The sequence below is a fragment of the Cydia strobilella genome, chromosome 24 (assembly GCF_947568885.1).
Source record: "Cydia strobilella chromosome 24, ilCydStro3.1, whole genome shotgun sequence".
In the NCBI taxonomy this organism is placed as follows: domain Eukaryota; kingdom Metazoa; phylum Arthropoda; class Insecta; order Lepidoptera; family Tortricidae; genus Cydia; species Cydia strobilella.
The window spans coordinates 2172053-2187151 of record NC_086064.1 but is presented as its reverse complement, the minus strand read 5'-3'; positions in this window follow the sequence as shown (position 1 = coordinate 2187151).

The following is a 15099-nucleotide window of genomic DNA, read 5'->3' as shown; positions in this document are numbered from 1 at the left end:
ACCCAAACAAGATGGAAACTTCAACAAATTGTTAATTTATCTGCATCAACCATCATTTCAAAACATTTAGGTGTCAGACAGCGTTAAATTGTGACTACAATTTAAACTTAGTTGCGTAACTAGTTAGGTCGTTATTTGAATAAATGACTTCGCTACAACTCGGCGTTTTATACTTTCAAGTATAAAGGCTGGAAGCTTATTCAGATTTGAAACTATGGAGACTACGTATATGACTCTCAGTGCATCTGGATTGTACAGTCAAGTGTAAAAATATGGGTGCATACAACTTACTCAAAAATATGACTCATAGTTCTTAATCCGCTGACATAAGGGATTTGGGACATATTTTTAAGTATGATATATGCACCTATATTTTTACACTTGACTACAGACAAGGGATTTAATTTCAGACCCATTTCGTACCTTGTCACAGTGACAATCAATATGAAAGTCACTAGAGACCTCATACTATTGTTACTGTGACAAAGTAAAAAATGGGTAGGAAATTAAATTATTTGACTATATCATAAAAAATCATTTTGATATACGTAAAACGTCGCCACTGTTGATATCAAATCAAAATAATATTTTATAATCCGAATTACGCCTGGAATTAAAGTAATCCTTAATAATCCGATCCCTTAATAATCGCTTCAAGAATAAATATGAACGTCTTTCCTTGACCTTGACTACAATCTTATTTGTGGTATTTTCTGTAAAAAGGGACCTTATTGTCGACGGCGCTTACGCCATTAACGATGCTCAGATATAAATACAATGCCGCGCGAAGCTGTGCCACGCTGTGCGGCGTAAGCGCCATCGACAATAAGGTCCCTTTTCATAGAAAATGTCCCATTTTCCTTTCAGGAAAGATTTCTTGAATATACAAGAGTAATTCTATTTATTTATTAACTAACAAGTTGTAATAACACCCAATATGTTGACATAATGTAAAGCTTGACCGAATATATGATCACGCGCCATGTTGCGGAATTTCACTGGAACTAATTTTTTCAAACTATACTGAACTGTCACCCTATACATGCACAACCACAGCGCCCTCTTGACAATCCATACTAATATTATAAATGCGAAAGTCTGTTTGTCTGCCTGTCTGTGTGTTACCTCTTCACGCTTAAACCGCTGAACCGATTTAGTTGAAATTTGGCGTAGAGATAGTTTGAGTCCCGGGGAAGGACATAGGATAGTTTTTATCCCGAAAATCATCCCTTAAGAAAGTAAAAAGCGGGGTGGAATTGAGATAATTAATGAAGTGTCTGCTAATTTGTGTGCATAATATGCTCAAATTGAATAATTGCTATAAGACTTACTCCAGGCGCTATTCTTACTCTAACTGGGGTTACTAAGTTCACGCAGACGAAGTCGCTGGCAAAAGCTAGTGATCATATATTACTGGTCAGGCTTTAATTTATTTTCTTCACAATATCTTGACATAGTGTGATTGCAAATGTCAAAATCGATGTTGCTGCCTGGAATTTTGACATTTGCGAACCTTGTCTCCAATTTTATTTCCCTTTCAGAAAACGTTTCAATGCAATGCAGCTGGCAGTAATGTCGCGCAGCAATACTGGCTGATGTAGTCTAAATCCGAACGGTACCTTTAGCTTTATACCTCTTTATTATTAATTCTGCTTTTCAGGGACCTTTTACTAGAAATTGGAATGAATGTTTGCCGACGCACAATAGTCGCAACAGCGTAACAGCCATTGGAAAAATAATTGATTATACACCGTATTCTAGTGCTATAAAGTCCAAATTAAAACAGATTTTTTAAAGGATATTATGCGCGAGTCATAGTGCCCCCGCTATTTGTTAGATGGCGCTTTCCAGGAATTTTCAATTTAAATTGTAACGTTGAAAACAAAGTGACTGAGAGTTGTAGAGCTGAAAAGGCCGCCATTGTGAAAAAAATTTCATAAACTTAATTGACAAAATAAGTCAAACCTACTCACCAAAATTCACGAGAATCGGTAGAAAAATGCGACCTGTAGAGAAGAACATCCGGACTGTAATATATACAAGTAGTTATAGACGCGCCACCGAGCGACCGGGGGTAAGAGAAAGAATATTCATATAAAATTTGGGCAGCATAGGATTTTTTCCCTTTCACTCTTATAAATCTCGATATTTCGCCATCGCCTCCTACCTATGATGCCACCCGGTCGGTGATAAGGACAAAGCATGGCACTATTTTCTCTTTCCTCTTATAGGAATCGTATTAAGACTACCTTTCTTTATCAAAGAGTGTCAGGCCCTTGGACACAGATGAATCACTACGTGACGTGTTTAGGGAAAAGCGCTTTTTGACACTTACCGGCATTTATATTAGAATTAAGTCTATTTGTAAAAAATCACCCCGAAGATTTCACAAAGCGCTCATGCAAAGATAATATCACATCGCAAGCCATACTAATATTATAAATGCGAAAGTCTGTCTGTCTGTCTGTGTGTTCCCTCTTCACGCTTAAACCGCTGAATCGATTTAGATGAAATTTGGCATAGAGATAGGTTGAGTCCCTGAGAAGGACATAGGATAGTTTTTATCCCGAAAATCATCCCTTAAGAAAGTAAAAAGCGGGGTAGAATTGAGATAATTAATGAAGTGTCTGCTAATTTGTGTGCATAATATGCTCAAATTGAATAATTGCTATAAGACTTTCTCCAGGCGCTTTTCTTACTCTTGCTGGGGTTACTAAGTCCACGCAGACGAAGTCGCGGGCAAAAGCTACTATAAATATAATATGATACTTCCGAGTTTTAAACCTTTGGGAAACAAACAGGCCATAACAACACACATAGTAAATCAAAAAACACATTCACAAGCCACACAGTTTCCACTAATTAATGATAACAGTGGCAGTTGACATGTGCATTCTGCCCATCCTAACTTACGGTGCACAAACTTGGTCATTAACTGAGGCCCTAAAATCGAAACTCAAGGTTTGCCAGCGAGCTATGGAGCGTAGTATATTAGGTGTTGGTAGAACTGAATCAGAAACACGGAACTACGCTCCAGAACTAGAGTTGCAGATGTAGGCGTCAAGACCGCTAAGCTTAAGTGGGACTGGGCGGGACATGTCTGTCGCATGCACCCGGAAAGGTGGGCCAAAATGGTTACTGAGTGGGACCCACGGAGCACCATAGACGGTGCAGGCCGGGGTTCAGGCAGACCAAAAAGGAGATGGCGGGACGACTTGGACGCATTCTACCCCAAATGGTGGGAAAATGCCGATGACAGGGTCGTGGAGAAAACGAGGGGAGGCCTTTGCCCAGCAGTGGGACACCAAAGTAGGCTAATAAAAAATAAATAAATGATAACAGTTATGATGCTCAGAAACTAACATTAATAGAATTTAAACTTAATTTAACATAATTTGTATAATTGTATATTTGATTTGATGTAATGTAATTTAGTATAATTTTTAGAGTATGAAAGATTGACTGTTATAACCAAATTGATTCTTAATAAATTGCCTATTTGTAGTGAAAAAAAAAAACAATTACATATTTAACATTAATACAATTTACAACATGCAAAACTCAAATACCTAATTTTAAGTTTTTGATAAAAAACTTGTTTTATTTCGTTTGTTTTATAAACTGGAGCTATATAAACTAATTACAGACCTAGATATACCTCATGTTATTGTATGCGCAAAGTTTCATTACAATCCAACCCGTAGTTTTAAAATGAGAGCGGAACTACGTTTGTATGGGAAGGTGCAATTCGGCCGGGCTTGCCGGGGACTATTATGGTATACGTAAAATAAAATATATATAACCTTGATCTAGGTACTGGTACTTATTTGTTATTCAATACCATCACTTAAAAGTCAATTCCGCCAGCCAATAATTAGGAAACAACTCAAAATTTGCATCAAATTACTTTATTGCTCCAAAAAAGTTACCCCGAATAATCGTGTCGTTTGACAGTGATTGAAAGTGAGGAAAGAAAGTGAGACCTCTCCTGAGATGCAAGGATTATTTTCCAAGTAATTAAGAACATAACCCTTATTTACCACAAATATGTAACTATGTTTATACGGGTCAAATCTTGCAAGTTAAATTTGACCCACTTCCCGGTTTCCGATGAAGCTGAAAATTTGCATATATATGTCGGGTGATAAAATGCAATATTATGGTACCATCGAGCTGATCTGATGATGGACACAGGAGGTGGTCATATAGGAGCTATGTGATAAAACAACGAGACCTAATTGCGTTTCAGGGTTTTTTAGAACTGTCTAGATGAGTATTAGTTGCTTGTGGAAAGAAAAGTACAGTCAGCGATAAAAGCTAGTACCAAAAATGTAATTTTTGCCAAAAACTTATGATTAAACTTTTATTTTACTGTTATTTGGGCCGTATTTTGGTTTTTTTGCCAGATCTGACGAAATTTTGTAAGTAGTTCCTCATTCTTGTCGAAATAAACACGAAAACCCAATTTAGGACAAAAAAACGTATTTAAATTCCGAGTTACAAAAATTCCATACGTTTTCGTAACTCAGTGGAAGATTTTGTAGGACAAACGGTGAAATTGCGCTTATATACGGGATTATCGATCCACAAAATTTTATCAAAATCTCTCAAAAATTAAAAAAACCGGCCAAGTGCGAGTCGGACTCGCGCACGAAAGGTTCCGTACCATTACACAAATGGGAGCCCCACTTAAATATTTATTTTATTCTGTTTTTAGCATTTGTTATTATAGCGGCAACAGAGATACATCGTCTGTGAAAATGTCAAGTGTCTATCACGGTTCATGAGATACAGCCTGGTGACAGACGGACAGACAGACAGACGGACGGACAGTGGAGTCTTAGTAATAAGGTCCCGTTTTTACCCTTTGGGTATACGGAGCCTGATGAAGTGCATAATTGTTTTCCATCGTATTTTCTCAGAAAAGTGCGTATTTATCATGCTATTTCAGTCAACCTCATTACTTTTTGTACCGAGACTGACTGAAATAGCAAGACACGTTCGTAAGTTTCCGTGAAAATACACACAAGGTTTTCTTTCCTGAAAATTTGACATATCACATAGCGGTAAAGCCTGACCAGTAATATATGATCATTTGTCAAGAGGGCGCTGTTATTCTCATGTATAGGGTGACAGTTCAGTATTAGTATGAACAAATTAGTTCCAGTGAAATTCCGCAACATGACGCGTGATTATATATTCCTGGTCAGGCTTTACAGATGTAGTGCATAATTATTTTCCATCGTATTTTCACGGAAACGTACGAATGTGTCTTGCTATTTCAGTCAGTCTCGGTACAAAAAGTACCGAGGTTGACTAAAATAGCATGACAAATATGATGTTGCTTACGTCCATGGGCGACGATGACTGCTTCCCATCAGGCGGCTCGTCTGCTCGTTTGCTGAACATCACATAAAAAAAAAAAAAAAAAAACAAAAAAAAAAAAGGAGTCTCAACCTCAAGCAGACACCAAAGTTCATGTCAATTTGCTGAGCAAACAGCATAATAAGATTTGGCCTACGCAAATGTTACAGTGCAAATATTATCCCAACATTTGACGTGGTGCGAGATTTTGCTGTCACTGCTGTCAGTAAATCAATTTTCACCCCCCCAGCCCCAATTTCACCAAGGTGACAGGTGCGACAATTGTAAAACATCAATGTTGCTGACGTCACAGTCATCCATGGGCTACGGTTACCGCTTACCATCGGGCGGGCTGTATTCCTGTTTGCCACCATCATTGTAATATTAAAAAAAAAAACTATTATATCGGCAAAAAACAGGTACGTTTATGACGATGATGATGACAATTGTCACAAGATTTATAAGAATTTTCGGTAATTCTTGACAGGAAATAAGTTCTATGTCGGAATTTTGCGACAATTGTCGTGTTTCTTGTGACAATTGTCATTAGCATCGCAAAATAAGTACTTATTTATTGGCGATATAATGGAGTTTTTTTTTAAATAAAATGGTAAGCGGTTACCGTAGCCTATGGAGGCATGTGACGTCAGTAATAGTGATTTCGACAATTGTCGCACCTGTCACCGTGGTGAAATTGGCGCCAGAGGCCCGTTTCTGATAAGCTTGTAACTTGTAATACAAGAGGAAGTCCCTTTCTAACAAAAGCTGTCAAAAAGTGATACCTTGCTATCATCAACATGCAGATATCCACTTGTATTACAAGCTTTTGAGAAACGGGCCCCAGCTCGTTTTTAGGGTTCCGTACCCAAAGGGGTTTAAACGGGACCCTATTACTAAGACTCCGCTGTCCGTCTGTCCGTCCGTCTGTCCATCTGTCTGTCTGTCACCAGGCTTTATCTCATAAACCGTGATAGCTAGACAGTTGAAATTTTCACAGATGATGTATTTCTGTTGCCGCTATAACAACAAATACTAAAAACAGAATAATATACTTAAATATTTAAATGGGGCTCCCATAAAACAAACGTGATTTTTTTGCTGTTTCATTCCGTAATGGTACGGAACCCTTCGTGCGCGATTCCGATTTACACTTGGCCGGTTTTTTATATTCCCAGCAGCCCAATATTTGTTTGTGTGCGTATGTGTAAGCATACTCGTAATGCTTGTTGTTGTGTGCGTGACCGCTAAACACCCCCGCGGCCTGACTACGCGGATGTCGAATCCTACATCCGATATCGGATCCGAATCCTACATCCGATATCGGATTTGAAAATGTGGAAACGCTCTAAGGCTCTCTTTATTCTTCAAAAACTGATGAGAAAGTTGCATTTTATCCATAAGAGTGGCAAAGTACTGTGATGTAAATTTATAGTTACCTATCTCCTCATGTAAATAAATAAATAAATAAATATTATAGGACATTCTTACACAGATTGACTAAGTCCCACAGTAAGCTCAAGAAGGCTTGTGTTGTGGGTACTTAGACAACGATATATATAATATACAAATACATAAATACATAGAAAACACCCAAGACTCAGGAACAAATATCTGTGCTCATCACCCAAATAAATGCCCTTACCGGGATTCGAATCCAGGACCATCGGCTTCACAGGCAGGGTCACTACCTACTAGGCCAGACCGGTCGTCGACTGGACTGGTGGAATTTTGTGATGATTTTGAGTTATAAATATTAATAGTGTTCATTTAGATTTGAATTTTAAAGTCGAAAAACGCTCGACATGTTTCACTCCGTACCGAGGAGTGTCATCAGGAGCTTGCGTTGACGGTGACGGACCGGCGCAGACTGCGGACCGCAGCCCTCCGCGCCCGATGACTCGGCGCGGGCGTCGGTGGCGGCAGGGGGGGCGAGAAACTACCCTCATTTACGGCATTATTGTCACATGATGGGCACACAACACACTACGTCATTCGCTAATGGTTCGTCCACACTGTCCACCGACGTAGTACCCAAAACAGTACTCGGTACGGAGTGAAACATGTCGAGCGTTCTTCGACTTAAAATACGTGAGTGACCCGTTATATAACATATTTAATATGTCTGTGTCTCACCATATAGAGTAACTTATACTAGAGCGGTACTGTCATAGTAAATTTTGTAACCCCAGTAAATTCACTGCCATCTGTCGACACACTTTAAAACTAAAAATGAAGATTTATAAAAATACGATAAAATGTATTTAAATATGGATAAATGATTTTTTTTATTTGCATTTATTATTTTTATGATTTTGAGCCATGTTCTTTCACTGATATGCGTTAAAATTGTTAATTAACAAACGAAACCGTCAACGCCAACTATACGACAGTAGGGTAGGCCAAAGCTAGTAGCGCCCTCTGAACGAGAATCAAATTTTCTTGATTTTCGAGGCACGTTTTTTCCTTAGACTGTATCCATCTATTACGGAGTTATATCTATCTTTGGTTCAACTAACTGCCCTAAGAAATTACATACAACAATAATTTAACAATAATTAACAGCTCGTGAGCATATTTATCACAAACTTTATTTGAAAAGGAGTAAAAGTTCCCTCCAAATGATTCATTTCCCAAACAATGTTCCAGTTCCATTAGCAGAGTTCCATTTGTTCCAGATTCTGTTGCCAACTGTTCGTAATACACGTTTCATCGTGCGAGAGTCCATTGAATGTTGCGCTTTAAAGTGGATATTGTCGGCAGTTTGTTGAAATAGACTAATTTTTTTTTTTTTTTTCAAATTGATGAACATGATCAATTTTAAAGTTACTCGCCATTATACACGGTTGCTAAGGTCAAGGTAAGTTATTTATAAGTGAAATGTCAATGTGTATGCCAAATGGTTTGTGATAAATAATATTTTGATTTTAATAGATGTCGCAACGAACGGGAAGTCTAATGCTCAACGATTTTCAGCTAATGTTATATGCTCGGAAAGCCGTCTATTATCCTTTAAAACAAGCGGGGAAAAACGCATTTTATCCACTAGTGGAGAAAGTAATTTGACCTTGGATGGAGCGTATTTAAGTAGCTTGACAGATAACAAAACGTATAACGCTCATAATAATGGTTCGTTCGATATTAATTATCATTAAACAAATGGTTTGAGAATCTAATAAAAAATACCAAATTTAGCTTTATTTAATGATTTTATGTCATAAACCTTATAAGAAACGTTTGTTTTTTAATAATGATGGTAAATATAATTCTGAACGCACAAGTCGATGCAATTTCAAAACGCATCATTGACATTTCATACGTCAGAAATGTCAACATTGTCAACAAAATTTTTACTTAACAACTTCTCACGTAAAAATACAGAATTTGCAGTTTTTGTTATAATATCGTAAAAAATGAGTGATTCCAGTGATAAAGATGATCTAACGCCTGTGGATGTTGCACTTTCCTCGCTATAGTGAGGTGAAAAGTTTTGTGTTACACACGGGTGCAAATGTATTTTACTTCTCGTGTGTTGATACACTCGCTACGCTCAGGATTCTATTTTAGAGCCACTCGCTTCGCTCGTGGTTCAACTATAGAATCCTTTCGCTTGCTCGTGTTTCAATTCCACACTCGCGGGTAAAATACAATTTTGCACCCTTGTATAACAAATAACTATTTTACTCTGAATTATTGCTCTAAAAGTCATGATCAAAGGCACGCTGATAGCGCCTACTACAAGTTAATTACATCATTGAAGAAGTTTGTGCGGGAAATATAATAGTTATTTGTTATACAAGGGTGCAAAGTTGTATTTTACCCGTGAGTGTGGAATTAAAACTCGAGCGGGTAATAAGGTTTATGACTTAAAATCATTAAATAAAGCTTAATTTGATATTTTTTATTAAATTCTCAAACCATTTATTTATGATAATTAATATCGAACAAACCATTATTATGAGCGTTTTACGTTTTGTTATCTGTCAAAAGCTACTTAAACACGCTCCATCCAAGGTCAAATTACTTTCCCCACTAGTGGATAAATTGCGTTTTTCCCCGCTTGTTTTAAAGGATAAAAAACGGCTTTCCGAGCTAGTGAGGAGAAAAATAAAATAAATATTCAAAAATAAAAATAAATCTGATAAAATTAAGAATCACCGAACCTAGTCGCCGCCATTCCAAAGAGAATTAAGTACACATAGAGTGCTCACTCCATACATCAGTTTTATTACCAAAAATACTATTATTTTCGTAGTCAACATCTAGCGCAAAGTAGCGGAATTTTCAGTACTGCTACTCGACACTAGATGTCGCTTGTGTCGCGACTGACGAAAAGTGTATTGCTCAACAGTTTACAACTAATATTATAAGCAGATGTTGAAAATAGAGTTCCGGTTAATCCGGTTATAACATTAGCTGAAAATCGTTGAGCATTAGACTTCCCGTTCGTTGCGACATCTATTAAAATCAAAACCCTCCCATTTTGAAGTCGGTTAAAAATAATTGTGTTCATAATGAGTTGCCGAAGCTACAAAAGTTAATTTAAATGGGCATGCAGTAAGGAAGTCTTGTTTATTTCTCCCCTAACTGGCTAAATAAAGGAAAACTTTCCTAATTGGGTTTAGGTATTTTTAGGGTTTCTCAGTAATAGCATAGAGAAATAAGTGAAGAGTAGTAACTCCATACATCAGTTTTCTTACCAAAACGCAAGTTATTTCGTCGTCCACATATAGCGTCAAATAGCGGAACTATCATTACTGCTACTCGACACTAGATGTCACATATGTCGCGACTGACGAAAAGTGTATTTCTCAACAATTTATAACTAATACTATATTCAGAAGGAGTTGAAAATAGAGTTCCTGTTAATCCGGTTATAATATTAGCTGAAAATCGTTGAGCATTAGGCTTTCCGTTCGTCGCGACATCTATTGTTGAGTAACAGTACTGAGAGTTTCGCTGCTTGACGCTAGATGTAGACTACGAAAATAATAGTCGTGATGGTAACAAAACTGATGTATGGAGTGAGCACTCTATGTCTACTTAATTATTTATTTATTTATTATTTATTTATACTTTATTGCACATAAAATAAGTACAAATGGTGGACTTAATGCCTTAAGGCATTCTCTACCAGTCAACCACTGGGCCAAAAAGAGACGTTTGTTGGTGCAGGCTTTGTACTGTATTTGAAAATAATTAAACGATATCACTACCTACTATTTACAAATTAAATACTAATTATAGTATACCTATTATATTTAAATCATAAACTTAAACATATACTTTGTATGATACACTTACATACATATCTACATATATACTTATACATGTACCTACTGTGAAACATTACTTACATCTTTCAGACAAATGCTTGCGCAGCATACGCTTGAACGTGAATTTACTTTGAGCTTTTCTGATATTGAGACGACCTTCCGTTCCACAGGCGTGTCGCCTGAACAGTATAGGAGTTGGTCAGGAAACCAGTGCGATGAGGGGGAATGGAAAGCTTAAGGCTACGGGAGGGACGGAGAACACCACCAGCAGTAACAAATTTAAATTTGGATCTGAGATATTCTGGTGTATTCTGCCGCCTTAAGGAGAAAAACCATAAGTGACAATTTTTGCAAAATTGAGTTATTGACACCCTCGAAATCAGGAAGAAAAATGTGATTTTTCTATCTAGCAGTTATTTCTTTATCTCTAACAGGTCAAGATTTAGACAGGCATAACTACACGCCATTTTGGTAAAGTAAGTTCCTTTTTGAGAAAGAAAAAGCATAAGTATATATTCATAGACAGAAAAGTACTAAAGTGACGACTTGTGTTTTTTTTCCCTTTTGTGTTGAATTTAAGCCCAACATCTATTTCATAGGAAGAAAAACCATAGTTTAGTATTACATAAAATTTCTATGTAAAAAAACCCTTAAGTTGACAAAAATGTTCATTTTTGTTAGTAAAAAAATATTGTTAGTCATAACTCTTGGAACCTAAAAAAACATAAGTTGCACGTTATGTTTTTTCTGTCTCGTATGACTCTTCCTTATGCTTTTTCTGCTTAGTGTCGGTTTCAAAAACAGTGAACTTGTGGTTTATTTCTTAAACATTGTTGTCAGTTATGCTTTATCAGGCTAGTAGGTAGTCCCCCTCCGGTCTCCTCAAAGACAGATTTCGGGCGGTTCACTTGGCGCGCGCGGCTTGATCGGTTTTTTTCCTTTGGAAGAGGTTGCGAGTACGACGCAGTACGCACGTATTGCCTATTTTGAAAAACATGAGAAGTGTTAACGTGTATTGGTGTACCGCATTTTGTTTCAACCTTAGATTTTAATACAAAAGGACATTTTTGCGGGCAAAAATTTTGGCTTGGCATTTGGTTTCAGTTTCAGGGTTATATTTGCCTTTTTAAAACTACCCCAGCCTGGTTTAAATACAAAAGAGCTCTTTTTTTATTTTCTCTAGATACGCCTAGCTGTTTAGTTGGAACATCTAGACACGCGGCAGCGTGTCTAGCCAAGTTAAAAGAAAAAGCAGCAACCGTGTGTAATATTACACGAACCATTTAGAGCTACTTTTGACCCCTTCATAACTTGAAACCTTTATATAACCTGCACATATGAAAATTGGCACATTTATTCAAGCCTTAGCTTGTCTAGAATACGAAATTTGGGTTGGGTATATTTGGAGCACTTAATGGCAATGTGTCATAAACGTTACTATTTAATTTTGTTATCAAGAGAGAGACCTTTTTTTCTTCCGAAATGTCATGTAATAACTTGTAATTATAACAATTCAGTTGTTCCTCGTAACTCCTCCAACTTCCACCAAAAAAAAATTCTAAACTCGTAATAGGGAGCACGACTGGTGTGACATCTTAATGTTTTTGGTTTTTTCTTATTCTGGAAGCAATTTTCGTAAGTCGACGATACTCGGATTTGAGCCTGGCGATGATCGTAATTGTTTTATGAGTTGCGATAATGTATCCTTTGTTAATTCTTGTATTACCACTTGCAGTTTTTATTTTAAATTCCTCTAGTAGATTATTGATCTTTAGATTGTACCTCATTTTCATTACATTATTACCTAAATATATCTAAAAGCATCTGTACTTAGTGGAATCTAATTGTAATAAATTTGAGTTTTGTATACATTATTACTATTATTAAGGGTATCTCAAAGAATTAGTAATTAATTAGTGCAATCAAATTGTGGTTAATTTTAGTTTTGTGTTACATTATTACTCAAAGATCTCTAAAAGTATCTTATTTGTTTTCCTTTAATAAATAATTTTGATTCCTCATCGTATTTTTATGAATTCCTTTAACGAGATAAATCATAATTTGATTACATTTACTAAGCAAAAAACCACAAAGTACCCAATTGTGCTTTTTCAGCTTCTAGATCGATTAGTAACATAAGCACAACTGTGTACTAGTGCTTTTATTTCTTAGACATCGTAGTGCAAAACTAACACAAAAAACATAAGTACGCACTTATGTCATTTAATCTTAGTAAAGATATTTTTATTCTATTTGTTTTACGAGGTAGTAACTATTTTTTCTAAATAACTTATTTAAATAAATAGATAATCGAATAATTTATAATGCATAAAAATTCTACACTATTACTTTGTTCATTAACAAAAGTTTTAACTTTGTACTTAGAATTTAACCTATTTGAACAGGAGCGCAAAGTTTTTTGGCTTTTTCTCGAAACTTTCTTTTTGTCAGTTATGGTTCTTTTCCTTGAGACGGCAGTATTGGGATCAAATAGAAGAGAGTAAAGTGTACCTAACAGTCTCAAAGATCTTCGCTCACGAATAGGAAGCCAATTAAGCTGCTTACGATAAGCTGATACGTGGTCGTACTTCCGAAGACAAAATGATTCTCTTTGGTATTGGCTAATATTTATGTGATGAGAAGGGATAACTGTCAGTGATATGTGTCAGATAATGTTCAGTCATATGGACCATTTTCCGAAGTCAAAAGTGTACTGAGAGCATCGTGTATATATATTCCGTCGCTGTTCAAAACACATGCCAAAATAAGTTCCGTGGCGACGTAATGCTAACGTACTCGAGCTGATCTGATGAATTTGACCGAAGATAATTCTAAAACAAAGCTATCTCATTAATTTATATTGAAACCTATGCAAACTAAATTAAAAATAATGTGGCTGTTATAAAACGTGTTAAAACAAGAATAAATCTAATCAAATTAACCCAGTTAAAGACTAATAAAAGTAATAAAGAATAACCCAGATCTCCGCTCCAGATTAGAATAATCAATAATCTTGTCCTCTCGTCTGTTACTTTGTAATGTAAATAACTTTGTTATTAATTGTTTAATGTATACAGTCGGGACCAATAAATATTAGATGTCTATTATTTAATAGTTTTTCAAAAATAAACACGTGACACGGTACTGATTTGAAACTTTTACGATTTTTAAGGTGACAAAATGAGCCCACGTACGCAACGTATGCAATGCATTAATAGTAGTAGCAAACACTTTAGTAGTAATTTTAGTAGTAAATCACTTTAAATTTAGGTACAAAGGCGAGCTTATCCCTATAAGGGATTTCTTCCAGCTAACCTTAGAGTAAATGAGTGGAAAATTCGAATTAGATAGATAGACAAACTTACAGAACGTACAATAATATTTAAAAAGGAAAATTACAATATTAACGTCTACGAATAACTAAAATACATAGCATTATGCAATAAAATAAATATGTACTATACAAATACAAAAAATACAAAAATACAAAATTCTTTATTTTATAATAATTTACATTTTTGTGATACAGGGGATGGAGCCGCCCGGTAAGCAAAACAATGCTTGTGTTGGGAGGCACCGCTCTTCCCTAGGTTTATAAATAATACATTTTTTTTTTTTTACAGTTTTTATAAGCTTGAGGTACCAATGGTACCATAACTAATAACTAAGAAATAGTGGTTTTTTTTTTTTTTTACAAAATTTCTAGTTAATAGGCTTTTAACTTAATTCTAAGACAGGCATTATAACACAGGCTTGTGTACGACAGGGGTGTGAATATCAACTGAGACGGGTGTGTGTGTGTGTGTGTGTGTGTGAGAGAGAGAGATTGAGTGTATTCTAGTACTCTGATTTTAGCAGCTTCTCTGTTTCTTCGTAGGTTTTAGCTTTAAGCCATTTAGTGAGATATAATTTACATTCGTGATATGTTTTTGAATGGATATCTAATTCTCTGTTAATTTTATTATAAAGGTAGGACGACTTTGAATTAAACTGCAAAACGGAGCCAGTTTACCTTGGCTCCCACTTTCCGAAATGTGTCCCTTCCCGTGACCAACACTTTAGAGCTTCTCGGTCTAAGTTTAAAATCAAACTTAAACTTCGGGTCGACTATTGAGTCTAGGGCTAAAACTGCTGCCAAAAAACTTGGTGTCCTATTTAAGGTGAAGCGGTATTTCACGCCGAATCAGCTTCTCTCCCTATACCAAGCACAGGTACGCTCGTGCATGGAATACTGCTCCCACCTATGGGACGGTTCTGCCAAATATCAGCTGGCGGCCCTGGACTCGGTAGAGCGCCGGGCTCATAGACTCTTTGGTGATGATCCATCGGTCAAGTCAAGGATACAGAGCCTTGAGCATCGCCGTCGAGTCGCTTGCCTATCGGTGTTCTATCGGATACATTTCGGGGAGTGCGCACAGGAACTGCACGACCTGATCCCACCTTCCCCTTTCCATCATCGGAC